At 42.4% G+C, this 15,214-nt stretch overlaps 1 protein-coding gene across 3 annotated transcripts in view; it reads right to left on the bottom strand.

Moving 5' to 3' along the window:
- ANK1 (ankyrin 1) overlaps positions 1-15,214 on the bottom strand; it is a 409,057-nt gene that overhangs the window by 287,430 nt on the left and 106,413 nt on the right. The gene's annotated exons all lie outside the window — the stretch shown is intronic.

Raw genomic sequence — 15,214 nt, forward strand, 5'->3', positions numbered from 1 at the left:
CTTACCTATTACTTACTTATTGATACATTTTCTTCTGAGAGGCAACTTGTCCCTTGAATTCTCTTTTCTCTCCTGTGTGGTCTGTGCTCCCTGGGTTCCTGGGGGGGGGGGGGGGGGGTCCGTTAGTGAATTTGTCTGTATTATTAACTTTGTAAGTCTTCATATGCTACTTATTACTTTCCAGTACTGTGGTTTATAACAGTGTACCTATATATTATTATTTGGTTAATATATTATTTTTATTGTAGAAACGTACTCTTGTTTGCAATATCCCCTGAAGAAGACAAAAATGTTGAAACGCGTCGGAGTGCAATTTTCAGACTTACACTTGTGCGGTTCTCTGAGGTATACATGTATCCACATATATGATCCATTTTCATGTTTTTTAAATTTTTGATCTGTTTTTTTGTTAGGATGTACAATTAACTTTTTTCGATTTTACCTGGTTGTGATGCCCTAAAAGTCCCATCCAGTATGTCCACCTATTTTTAATAATTAGAAAATCGAAAAAACTTTCTTAAAACGATAAAAAAAAACCTAACTAAATTTTACTAGTGTATAGCCAGCTTTAGAAGGTTTGCATGATTATTGGGGACCCTAGATGAAGTATGGATAAAGAGAGGGCCAGAGTAAAGGAGAGAAGAGACATGGACGGAGGGCCAGCATGATAGGGGTTAAAGGGGTTTGGGACAAGGAGGAGTTATCAGCCCAGTATGATAGAAAATATAAGTGGTGGGACTTTTAATTGGTGTTTGGGCCAGGAAGGAGTGGAGCTACAGGGAGAGGTCAAGCTAGGGGCCTCAGGAAGTCTTCAGTCGGAGGAAAGCTGCATTGGAGAATATTTCCCACCCTCCCTCCCATTTTCTTGTTTTTTCTGACTTTTGGTTGTGCTGTCCACCGCCCTTGTTTTTGGTTTTTGTTTTAACAGAGGCTTTCTTCTTTTGGGGTGGTTCTTTGTCATGGCAGCAAGCGGGGTACAAGGTCCTGGTAGGTTAGTATGGTGCAAACTTATATATGGTAGGGACCCGTCTGAGGTACAGCTCCCAGATGGTGCAAACTTATACTTGGTAGGGACCCGTCTGAGGTACGGCTCCCAGATGGTGCAAACTTATACTTGGTAGGGACCCGTCTGAGGTACGGCTCCCAGATGGTGCAAGCTTATACTTGGTAGGGACCCGTCTGAGGTACGGCTCCCAGATGGTGCAAACTTATACTTGGTAGGGACCCGTCTGAGGTACGGCTCCCAGATGGTGCAAACTTATACTTGGTAGGGACCCCGTCTGAGGTACGGCTCCCAGATGGTGCAAACTTATACTTGGTAGGGACCCGTCTGAGGTACGGCTCCCAGATGGTGCAAACTTATACTTGGTAGGGACCCGTCTGAGGTACGGCTCCCAGATGGTGCAAACTTATACTTGGTAGGGACCCGTCTGAGGTACGGCTCCCAGATGGTGCAAACTTATACTTGGTAAGGACCCGTCTGAGGTACGGCTCCCAGATGGTGCAAACTTATACTTGGTAGGGACCCGTCTGAGGTACGGCTCCCAGATGGTGCAAACTTATACTTGGTAGGGACCCGTCTGAGGTACGGCTCCCAGATGGTGCAAACTTATACTTGGTAGGGACCCGTCTGAGGTACGGCTCCCAGATGGTGCAAACTTATACTTGGTAGGGACCCGTCTGAGGTACGGCTCCCAGATGGTGCAAACTTATACTTGGTAGGGACCCGTCTGAGGAACGGCTCCCAGATGGTGCAAACTTATACTTGGTAGGGACCCGTCTGAGGTACGGCTCCCAGATGGTGCAAACTTATACTTGGTAGGGACCCGTCTGAGGTACGGCTCCCAGATGGTGCAAACTTATACTTGGTAGGGACCCGTCTGAGGAACGGCTCCCAGATGGTGCAAACTTATACTTGGTAGGGACCCGTCTGAGGTACGGCTCCCAGATGGTGCAAACTTATACTTGGTAGGGACCCGTCTGAGGTACGGCTCCCAGATGGTGCAAACTTATACTTGGTAGGGACCCGTCTCAGGTACGGCTCCCAGATGGTGCAAACTTATACTTGGTAGGGACCCGTCTGAGGTACGGCTCCCAGATGGTGCAAACTTATACTTGGTAGGGACCCGTCTCAGGTACGGCTCCCAGATGGTGCAAACTTATACTTGGTAGGGACCCGTCTGAGGTACGGCTCCCAGATGGTGCAAACTTATACTTGGTAGGGACCCGTCTGAGGTACGGCTCCCAGATGGTGCAAACTTATACTTGGTAGGGACCCGTCTGAGGTACGGCTCCCAGATGGTGCAAACTTATGCTTGGTAGGGACCCGTCTGAGGTATGGCTCCCAGTAGTTGGTATGTTGGTACCTGCAACTGGTTGTCTCCGAGCCGGTGCTGTGGCAGCTGGAGGCCTAATTAAGTCGGACGCAGGTACCTCCTTCTTTGATGCATACCGGGACCTTGAGGCTCCAGTAAAAAACTGGGTTTAACGTGTTATTTACCTGTTATGTATACAGTTTGTTAATAAAAGGCTGCTATGGCCATTTAACTCCAACCTGTGGTCATGTGGTTATTTATAATGGAGGAGGAGAGTGATGGTCAGAGCAGAATGGAGACAAATCATCTTTAATCCCCTAGTCATGTTTGTGTTGGTGGATTTCATGTATGCCTCCTGAGATGGGACCTTGTGTTGGTGGATTTCATGTATGCCTCCTGAGATGGGACCTCGTGTTGGTGGATTTCATGTATGCCTCCTGAGATGGGACCTCGTGTTGGTGGATTTCATGTATGCCTCCTGAGATGGGACCTTGTGTTGGTGGATTTCATGTATGCCTCCTGAGATGGGACCTCTAGTACGGGCACAGGTTGTTTCTATATACATGGCCTGTATGTACATAATCTAAGTCTGGGGCATTCCTCTGTCAAGAACAAGAAATCATCTTCAGTGACAGTGACTAAATCACACTGCTCTTTTCATATCAGCCCCTGTCATTGCCAATTGTTATATCATCTGAGCCTGGTGCTTATTCTAACCAGTTCCCTTTCTATTATCTCCTCTCTTTACACCGCTTTTCTCTTGATCGCTGCATTATCCCAGCATGGGGGACTTTAAAAGACGCATTTCATATATTACTGACGCTGATCACCGTGCTGCCACAAGTGCTCTTATTAACAAGTTAATGGGAATAATTTGTTTAAAATGATGTGGATTTGGTTTATCTCGGGATTACTGCATGGAGGATCGGAGAGAATACACTCTGGGCCCCAAATTCAACTTTTCTTCTTCGTTTTGGATAGTGTGGTGAGGGGTTGGGACCCTTTTCAGGTTTTTGAGGGGGGAATATAAATACATTGCACAATTGTAGACATTTCAAAGTATAGATTTACAAAGTTAGTAGAGACATATCCTAACAGTCTAAAGGCTGTAATTAAAGCAAAAGGTGGTTCAACAAAATACTGACACAAGGGGGGGGGGGGGGTGATCCTTTTTCCAACTCAGTGATTCTGTTTTTGAAATTTTGAAATTTTTTTGTTGACATGTTGGTGTTTTATCTTTTACTTATATCTTATAATTTGCAATGAGTAAATACAACTTGATAAAACAAAAACTGTCTGTCTTCATTTCAGGCTGCAAGGCAATAAAATGTGAGTATTTTAAAGGAGGGTGATTCTTTTCTATACCCACCGTATATCAAAGGTAATTTCAGCAACTCTATTAAACTGTTTACTCTAAGATGCCTGAAGAGGCCACATGGCCATGATTTAAGGTTAGGAGAAAGAAGGTTGAACCTTACATTGTGGAAAGGATTCTTCACTGTTAGAGCAGTAAAAATGTGGAAACCCCCCCACGCCCCTTAATCACAGGAAGTGGTACTAGCTGATAGTGTCAACAATTTTAAAAAGATATTAGAGGCCTTCCTAAGGAAGCGGAATATAAAGGGCTATGGGAAATGTTAGAGAGTAAAAATCAGGCACACCTACACACACATTGGTTGAACTGGATGTACCTGTGTCTTTTATCAACCTTATAAACCACGTAACTTTGAATCATGTTCGTGTCCCTGCTGGGGGAGCACTGTCTATTACTGGGGACCACTGTCACCTGGACTGAAAGTGAGGGAAAATCCAAAAGCGGTCACCAGAACAGGAATAGAGGGGACACCTTCCACTGGGGACACCTTCCTCTGACATTTACACTTGAGTTAGCCATTTTTGGTCATTTTTACAGGCAATTTTTTGAGCAATTATTAAGGCTTCTTTTTAACTGTTTTTGCTTGAGCGTTGCCTATTTTATTTTATTTATGAAATGAAAAGCTAGTTACTAGGGAAAATGCTTGATCTACATGTTTTTGTATGTTTTTCAGGCATCCCCATTGAAATCAACTTTAAAATGTCTCCCTGTTGTCCCGTTGTGGAGGACTGACAACGGGGCTGAATCACATACAGCAGTAATATCAGTCGCCACCGTCCATAGCTCTAGGCATTGCTGGCAGAGTTGGGAGTTCATGCCCACCACCAGCTGCACAGAAAATAGAAGCTGGAGCTTAGAGGTTATGTGACCACATAGAAAAAAATATATTTACATTAAGATTATTTATAAAATGTATGCAGGGCTGCTTTCACACTAGTCAGACTAGTCTGTTTGCTTTTTTAACACAGGTCAATCTATTTGATACTTCCCAGATCTAGCTCTCCTGCATTTAAATGTACTTGTATCTACTTGTATTTACAACTCCAGGCTTAAAAACTGTCATCAATAACCCCAAAAAATCAAATCTGCTTTGTGTGTACCAAATGCCTTTGCAAACCCAGTTATTGCGTTGTAAAAGTAGCAGTGACATCATCACTGTGCTGTGCATAGCCTGTTCAGAGAGAAGAATTGAGGGACAGGCCAGCAGGCTCCACCCACTACATGCTACCAGCAGAAAACTACAAGAGGAGGCAGAGAGAAGACCAGTCACCCTGCACAAGGAAAGAGAGAGAGCAGCAGTGACCGGTCTTTATTACAGGAAGCTCCTGTACAGGTAGTGCTTAACACAGGATTACTGCACAGCAGTGCCGGGACAAGGTCATCCAGCTCCCAGGGCAAGGATGCCAAACCACCCCTCCTTCCCTTAGGGTTAGGGTCAAGGCACCCCCCCAACCCTGCAACAAATCATTGTGCCCAGGGCAACCGTTCCTCCTGCCCACCCCTTGTCCCAGCCCTGCTGCACAGATCTGGAAAAAAATACTCAAAGTACGCCAAGATTCAGGTAAGAATACACATGATATTTTGACACTATTTTCTTATCCTGGATTTCAGCTTTAACCACCTTAATACCAGACAATTACCCCCTTCCTGCTCAGGCCATTTTTCTGATTTCAGCGCTGTCACAGTTTGCAAGACAATTACTCATTCATGCAACATTGTAACCTGATACAATTTTATTATTTCTTAACCACTTTACAACTAAGCCTTTTTTGACACTTTTTGTTTACAAGTTTAAATCAGTATTTTTTGCTAGAAAACTCCCAAACATTATATATATATATATATATATATATATATATATATTTTTTTTTAGCAAAGACTCTGGAGAATAAAATGGCGGTCATTGCAATATTTTTTGTCACGCGGTATTTGCGCAGCAGTCTTTCAAACGCAATTTTTTGGAAAAATTAAGAAAAATCTAATTTCACTGCATTTAAAAAATAACTAAACAGTAAAGTTAGTCCATTTTTTTTGTATATTGTGAAAGATGATGTCACACCAAGTAAATAGATACCCAACATGTTATGGTTTAAAATTGCTCACACCCGCGGAATGGCGACAAACTACGGTCAATAAAAATGTCCATAGGCGACGCTTTAAAAATTTTTACGGGTTACCAGTTTAGAGTTAGAGTGTAGCTCTTTTTTTTTAAATTATTGCTCACGCTCTGGCGATCGCGGCGATACCTCACATGTGTGGTTTGAACAGCGATTTCATTTGCAATGCGACTTCCATATATGTTTTCTTTCGTGCGCGAGTTAACGGCGACGGGGGCGGCAACATTTTTTTATTTTTTTTTCCTATTTATTTTATTTTATTTTTTTAATTTTAGCACAGGTTTTTAAAAAAAAAAATAAAAATCTGATCAATTTTATTGCTGTCACAAGCAATGTAAACATCCCTTGTCACAGCAAAAGGCAGTGACAGGTACTCTTTATGGAGGGATCGAGGGTCTAAAAGACCCTCGACCCCTCCAGTACACTTCCATGTATTCAAAACTCCAAAAACTGCATTTTTTAATACATTCACTTTTTGAATCTGCTGCCTTTAGCAGCAGAGTAACCCGGACGTGACGTCATGGACGACCCCTCCGGGTTACGTCATCGGAGACCCAATCAAAGCCACTTCCGGCTTTGATCGGGACTCCATCCAGCCGGCGGACGTGCCGGCTGGGTGCTCGGGTCTCCCGATGGGACAGGAGACCCGGGCAAAGCCACGAAAGGCGGTGGGAGGGGGACGTCCCTTCCTGCTCGCCGCATCGATCATTACCGCCGGAAAGCAGACCGCCGGCTCTAAAAAACGGTACAGCTAGAGGCATCACCCCGGTACAACCACGCAAAGTCAGCCGACGTAGGCCTATGTGCAGGGCCGGACTGGGAATAAAATTCAGCCCTGGAAAAAATGTCATACCAGCCCCATAGCATTATTATACCGGCCCAACAGCATAACGTCATTATTTTCTTGTTCATAAAAGGGAAAGCCATGCATTTTAAAGCAAATTTGAAGAGTGTATTATCATAGATAAGATAGATATAAAAGCATATAGGGCTTTATATATAAAAGAGCAAATTCTAGTTAAAAGTGGTAAAAGTGCGGACATGGTACAGGACATGTCAGAGGCTGTGCGGACATGGCACAGGACATGGCAGGGGCTGTGCGGACATGGTACAGGAGATGTTAGGGGCTGTGCGGACATGGCACAGGACATGGCAGGGGCTGTGCGGACATGGCACAGGACATGGCAGGTGCTGTGCGGACATGGCAGAATTATCAGGGGCCCTAATACAATGCTTATCCCCCTCCCCCTAATACAATGCTGTTCCCCTCCTCCTAATAAAATGCTAACCCCCTCCCCCTAAATTTGGGGGGGGGGGATCAGCATTGTATTAGGGGGAGGTCATCATTTTATTAGGGGGAGGGGGGTTAGCATTGTATTAGGAGGAGGGGAACAGCATTGTATTAGGGGGAGGGGCCCCAGGGGGAATGGCAGATAAGCATTGTATGAGGGGGGGGGGGTAGGTTAGCATTAGGGGCCCTAATATGCTGATTCTCTCCCCCAAATGCAAGAGGACGAGGTCCCCCAGGCCCCAGCCCATTTACACTTGCCTGGCTGTGCTGTCTCAGGCTCTGCTCCGCTCCGCTCCACTCTTCCTTCAGTCACACAGTGTGACCTGGCTGTGATCATGCTGCTACCGCTGCTGCTGGCTTCTGTGAGGTGTGGGAGGGATCGGCGCCGTGACCGTCATGCAGACAGTCAAATGATCCACCGCCGCGCAGCCGCTCCCGCCGGATGTGACGTCATGCCGCTCATAGCGGCTGACGTAGGAAAGACTCCAAGAATGTATCTGTCACTGGAGCACAGCGGGGGCCGGGGCTGCAGCTGCCATCACAGCGCGGCCGCGGCGCGGTCCCAATGCTTAAAGCGGCCGCATCTCAAAGCGGCCCCAGGGCCGGCGGCCCACCGGGGAAATTCCCGGTATCCCGGTACGCCAGTCCGGCCCTGCCTATGTGGCTAGACGTTAAGTGGTTAAGACAGAGTTTCTTTTGCTATAAACTATAAACTAAAAAATACAGAAAATTTTGAAGAAAAAAGTTTTTCTTAGTTTCTGTTATAAAATGTTGCAAATAAATAATTTTTCTTCATAAATGTAGGCCAAAATGTATCCTGCTACATTTCTTTGGTAAAAATAACCCAAATTAGTGTATATTATTTAGTCTGTGTGAAAGTTATAGAGTCTACAAACTATGATATATATATATATATATATATATATATATATATATATTTGAAAATTCTTATCTCAATTCTTAAGGTCTAAAATGCCAGGACAGTACAAATACCCCCCAAATGACCCATTTTTGGAAAGTAGGAAGTCCAAGGGTATTCAGTAGGCGGTATGGGAAATTTTTTGAAGTTGTAATTTTTTTGTCACTTTTTAGGGAAAATGAAGAAATTAAAATTTGTTTTTATTATTATTTTTTTCCAAAATGTTATTTTTTTAATGTTTTCAATTTTAACAAGTTATTTCTCACACACAGCTTAGGAAAACTTATTACACCCCAAAACACATTCTGCTTTGCCTCCCGAGTATGGGAATTCCACATGTGTGAGACTTTTTTACAGCCTAGATGCAAAGAGGGACCCAAAATCTAAGGAGCAACTTTGGGCTTTCAAGGAGCATAAATTAAATTTTTACAAAGTTGACAACTAATAAGATATTTCTAACACACACACGTAGGTATAATTAAAAATACACCTCAAAACCCATTCTGCTACTTCTCCCAAATATGGTAATATCACATGTGTAAGAATTATCACTGTCTAGCCATGGGTTATAGGGGCATCTCATATCCTGACTACTTATCACAATTTTGGACAGTTCATGACAGTAGAAACACACACAAAATGACCACACTTTGGAGATTAAACACCCCAAAGTATTTTTTAAGAGGCATGATGATTCTTTTGAAGACCTCATTTTATTGTCACAATTTTTTGGAAAATGTAGAATGAAAATGAAAATTATTATTTTTTTACACAAAGCTGGCAATTTAATAAAATATTTCTCACATGCAGCTTGGGCATACTGAGAATTACACCCCAAAACACATTCTGCTACTCCTCCCGCCTGAGTATAGCAATACTACATGTGTGAAACTTTTTTACTGTCTGGGCTGATTATGTAGTGGACATTGTATCTTGTGTATCACACAAATCAACCAATTGTGTCAAAACCAGTGTATCGTAATGGTCACCTCTACTAATGGTCATAGAATTTGCTATAGTGTACCCTCACCTATAGCACTCCCAGTTCCTATAAATCAAGCAAGCCTAGTCTACTGGTACATATTCACCGGCCTGGTGTCTCGCAGGAACATAGTCAGGGGAATGTGTAGATGGGTCAGTTCAGGCTGTACATATGGGTACATTCAGAAACATGGTCAGCACACAGGCAAAGGATTGGTCCAGGCAGCAGGCAGTCAATAAACAGGTCAGGGTTAGTACAGGCAGCAGGCAAAGGCAACGCTGCACTTGTGTGGCGGTGATCAGTTACACTGTAACAGGGGTGGTGGTGATCAATGACACTTAAACGGGTGTCGTGGTGATCAGGGACAATATGACTGGTGTGTGGTGATCAGTGTTGGGGTAGTTACTCAAAAAATGTAGCTAGTTACTTCTGTAAATTGTAACAAGATTACTTTACTAGTTACTGCATTTGAAAAGTAACTTCACTACTTATTACTTTACTTTCCTCTTTCTTAATTGACCGTGTAGAAGAAGATACATGACACTCTTTCTGCATAGAGTTTATTGTATAAACACAGGCTTTGGGAAACACGAGAACAAAACCTGAAAAAACAGAATAAAACATAAAGTGCCACAAAAAGTCATAAACTTCATCCCTCTCTATTCTTCGAAATAACGATTGTATCGCACGGCTTGGGTAACGCAGGAAAGCGCGTTCCTATAGCCTAGTAAAGTAGTGTAGTTACCTCCTATAGCCTAGTAAAGTAGTGTAGTTACCAATATTAGTATTGTAACTAGTTACATTACTTAGTTACCAAAAAAAGTAATGTAGTTACTGTAATCAGTTACTTTGTAACTAGTTACCCCCAACACTGGTGGTGATCAGGGACGATATGACTGGTGTGTTGTGATCAGGGACAATACGACTGGTGTGTGGTGATCAGGGATGATATGACTGGTGTGGTGGTGATCAGGGACAATATGGTGTGTGATGATCAGGGATAATATGGCTGGTGTGGTGGTGATCAGGGACGATATGACTGGTGTGTGGTGATCAGGGACGATATGACGTGTGTGTTGTGATCAGGGACGATATGATTGGTGTGTGGTGATCAGGGACAATATGGTGTGTGGTGATCAGGGACAATATGGTGTGTGGTGATCAGGGATAATATGACTGGTGTGGTGGTGATCAGGGACGATATGACTGGTGTGTGGTGATCAGGGACGATATGACTGGTGTGTGGTGATTAGGGACGATATGACTAGTGTGTGGTGATCAGGGACGATATGACGTGTGTGTTGTGATCAGGGACGATATGACTGGTGTGTGGTGATCAGGGACAATATGACTGGTGTGGTGGTGATCAGGGACAATATGGTGTGTGGTGATCAGGGATAATATGACTGGTGTGGTGGTGATCAGGGACAATATGGTGTGTGGTGATCAGGGATAATATGACTGGTGTGTGGTGATTAGGGACAATATGACTGGTGTGTGGTGATCTGGGACAATATGGTGTGTGATGATCAGGGATAATATGACAATGATCACGAGAACTGGTGTGGAGGAGATCAGGGACACTGCTACTGGTGTGACAGTGATCAGGGACACAATAACTAATGAGGCAGTTGATTAGGGACAATATGAATGGTGTGGCGGTGATCAGGGACACTGTAAGTGGTGCAGTGTTAATCAGGTGTAATATGACTGGTGTGGCTGTGATAAAGGATGCATTAACTGGTGTGGCGGTGATCAGGGCCAATATGACTGGTGTGGTAGTGATTTGGGACAACATGACTGGTTTGTGGTGATCAGGGACAATATGACTGGTGTGTGGTGATCAGGGACAATATGACTGGTGTGCCAATGATCATGTACACTGCTACTGGTGTGACGGTGATCAGGGACACAGTAACTCATGTGGCAGTTGATTTGGGACAATATGAATGGTGTGGCAATGATCAGGGACACTTTACTGGTGCGGCAGTGATTCAGGGCACAGTAACTGGTGTGGCAGTGATTAGGGACAATATGACTGGTGTGGCAGTGATTAGGGACAATATGACTGGTGTGGCAGTGATTAGTGACGCAGCAACTGGTGTGGTGGGATCAGGGACACTGTAACTGGTGCGGTGGTGATCAGGTACAATATGACTGGTGTGGCAGTGATTAGGGATAATATGAATGGTGCAATAATGACTGTGAGTGGACTGCAGTGATTAGGAATACTGACTGGCAGCACTAGTTTGGTGACATGGTACTCTAATCAGTAACACTGTTCAGAGGTTTAATTAATGAATCCTTTGTTTACTAATGTGATGCTGTGATTGATCACAGCTATCTCATGGTACAGGGCCGCGGTGATTGGTCCTGGTACCATTTGATCTTTATGACCAATCACAGAAATCATACAGTAGTAAACAAGGCATCATGAATGACAGGTTTGTTTACTACTGAAACTATGATTGCTGTGATTGGTCACAGCAATTACATGGTACCAGGGCCACTTACAGCAGCCCGATACCACGATCGGTGATCGGTTGTGCCCAGTGGACACAGTGGTCCCAGAGGCGCATTTCTGGCAGGATGTATGGGTACATTCTCCCAGAGCTAGCTTATGTACCACCTGGGTGGAAAGTGATTAAAGCGGAGTTCCACCCAAAAGTGGAACTTTCACTTTAAGCACTCCTGACCCCCTTACATGCCATATTGGCATGTAATTGTTTTTAGGGGGGGAGGAGCAGATACCTAGTTTTGACAGGTACTCGCTCCCACTTCCGCTTGGGCTGCCTAGGTGACTCAAGCAGAAGTTCTCCTCTCCCCCTCCCTCCCTGCAATCTTCAAGGAGACAACACAGGTCTCAGAAGATTGCCCGGCCACTGAGGAGGGGCAGTGCGGCTCCCGCATGCACAGTGTACACCCGGATATGAAGCCGCAAGCTATCACAGCCGGGTGCCCACACTTGTGATGCCAGTGCTGGGGAGAGGGGAGAGAGAGAATCGTGGCTTCGGGAGGCCGCATCGCTGGACAGTGGGACAGGTGAGTGTGTGTTTATTAGAAGTCAGCAGCTACACTTTTTGTAGCTGCTGACTTTTAATAAACCTTAGGCCCCATTCACACTAGTGCGACTTGTCCCGCGATTTTGGACCGCAAAATCGCATGACAAGTCGTTTCCCATTATTTTCAATGAGCCCCATTCATATCAGTGCGTTTTGAAGTCGCACCGACTTCAAAGTAGTTCCTGCACTACTTTGCCATGATTTTAATGCGTTTTGAGGCATATAGACTTGCCATTGCTCTCAAAATCGCGGCAAAATCGCGGCAAAAATCGCGCCGCGAAATCGCGGCAAAATCGCGGTAAAATTGCGTCGCATTAGTGTGAAAGGGGCCTAAAAGCGACTAGAACTCCACTTTAAGATGCATCCAGAATATCGAATCTGCCCCTGGACGCACAGAATTCTATCACCTCTAAACTGACTGCACCCAAACACAAGTAAATGCATTAGAACACAATCATTACATTTATTTATGTGTGTTTAAAAATGTCTTATAAATGCACGTATGCCATTGCCAGGGTGAATGAGGCCTGATAAAGGAGATTTGCCAATTGTTTAGGGGGAGGTATGAGACCAAATGAGAAACACTCAATACAAGCACATCCAGTGTACTGCAGCTTCTTGTGTGCATTTCTCCCCCTAGTGGGCAGAGGTAGTACTGCAGTAGATTGACAAGGAAGGATGCCAGGAATGTGAAAAATAAAAAAGATAAATGTGTCACAAATATTGCAATGTATAGTGTAGTGCTGCACTGCCTCTCATAAAATGCAATGTAATAGTATAAGTGTACCTTCTTATAAGTATTCAATAGTACAAGATTACAATTTGAATATATCTGTGTAGTAAAATATCATAAAATAAATACCATGAGTGCATGCAAACTTATTATATATACTGTAAAAACTGATAAAATTGATGGTGATAATAAAGTAGGTGATGTATAAGATATACAATAAAGTGCTCAGTATCCAAAAATAAGTGTAATAGCAGTGGTGCTCTGGGTAACATATAAAAAAAGAAATATGTCCACATATATCTGTATCACCAATGGAAGTACATCAATTGAGTGAAAAAAATATATAAAATGAGTGAAAAAAAATTATATGCCAAAAATATGCAAGCCTTGATATAAATGTCCAATTAAAGGTGCAAATGGTGAATCCTTCACCTATAAGTACCTTGAGGAAAGTGATGGTGATCTTCAGTGCAGTGCCACCAAACCAGTGTGACCATAATTAGAGACCTATTAAGTGACTAATAACCACCGGATCTAACGAATATCCATTAGGATGATTTTTATCCAGAAAATTGCATGTAGGGGGGCCAGCCCGTCCTCAAGTACCACCACTTAATATCTCTATTTTTTATGTGGAACATCTCGGAAATGATGTGAGATCCAACGTTAAAACCACTTGGTCTTACTGGATCTAACGAATATCTATTAGCCTGGATGATTTTTGGCCAAAAAATGTAATAAGGGGGAGTCAGAACCCCTCATTATTCACTTAATAAGTCTCTAATTATGTGAGATCTAATGTTAAAACCACTTGATCTTACCGGATCCAACGAATATCCATTAGCCTGGATTCTTTTTGGCCAGACATTTTCATGTGGGCAGGGGGGGGGGGGGGGGTGGCTGTCCGCCCGTCCTTCTGTACCACCACCTAATATCTCTATTTCTATGTAGAATATCTATGAAATTATGTGATATCTTACATTAAAACCTTTTTATCTTTCGGATCGAATGAATATCTATTAACCTGGATGTCTTTTTGATCTTATCGGATCTAACGAATATCTTTTAGTCTGAATGATTTTTGGCCAGAAAATTTAATAAGATGGGCCAGCCCCCCCTCATTAATCACTTAATAAGTCAATTTTTTGATAAGGGGGGCTGATGACGGGTTATCCCCCCTAGCAAATAACTGTTATTATTGCTTCTTCTGTGTGGGATCTAACACAAACAACAATTGATCTAACCTGATCTAACAAAGACTGTCAAAAACATTTTTTTTAAAGGGACAGTTTAAAAAATAAGTAAATAAATAAATAAAATAAAAAAAAAATTAATTTTAAAGCGCACTCCATCCCCACGAGCTTGCGCGCAGTAGTGAACGTATACGTAGGTCACGCCCAAAATATGTAAATGGTGTTTACAACACACATGTGAAAAATTACCGTGAATGTCAGAGCGAAAGCAATAATTCTAGCCCTAGACCTTCTCTGTAACTCTAAATTGATAACCTGTAGAAATTTGTAAAGCGTCGCCTATGGAGATTTTTTTGAGTACAGTATTTTGGCGCCATTCCACGAGTGCGCGCAATTTTAAAGCGCTATTTTACTTGACATAACATCATCTTTCATATTATACAAACAAAATTGGGGTATATATTATGTTTTTTTTTCTTTTTTTTTTTTTTAACTCATTAACGTGTATTTTTTAAAAAAAAAAACTGCGCTTGAAAAACCGCTGCGCATAAACCACGTGACATAAAAAAAATTAACGACCGTTATTTTATTCTCTAGGGTCTTTGCTAAATATATATATATATATATATATATATATATATATATATATGTATATAAATAGATATATATATATATATATATATATATATATATATATAAATAGATATATATATATATAAATATATATATGTGTGTGTATATATATATATATATATATATATATATATATATGTTTGGGGATTTCTAAATAATTGTCGAGCAAAAATAACTGATTTTAACTAAGCAACATATGTCAGAAAAAGACCCAATCAGCAAGTGGTTAACATCCTGTTCCATCTAGTGGCCATAATGCAGTATTTTCCCCAGCCACACATTTGAATTGCAGAGATTATAACCTGGCAACATTAAATTTTGCCCCAGTTGCACAAATACGCAGTTTCAATGGATGAACAGCTATGGAAATGTTGTATAAATAAAATGAGAAACAGCGAGGGCAGTGTTGAGGTAAACGGGATAGAAAGTCTTATATAATATGATATAATATTTATATTTTGAATGCCTCCCAAAGGGAACATTCATCCTGCAGAAATTTATGTACAGCTGTTTTGTGCGATTATGGTCAAAAACTGAATGTTATTAGGCTATTTTCTCTCCAATTGGAAAGTTATTCATTCATAAAGTATAGCT

The sequence above is a fragment of the Pelophylax lessonae genome (assembly GCF_965119305.1).
Source record: "Pelophylax lessonae genome assembly, chromosome: 4".
Classification (NCBI taxonomy): Eukaryota; Metazoa; Chordata; class Amphibia; order Anura; family Ranidae; genus Pelophylax; species Pelophylax lessonae.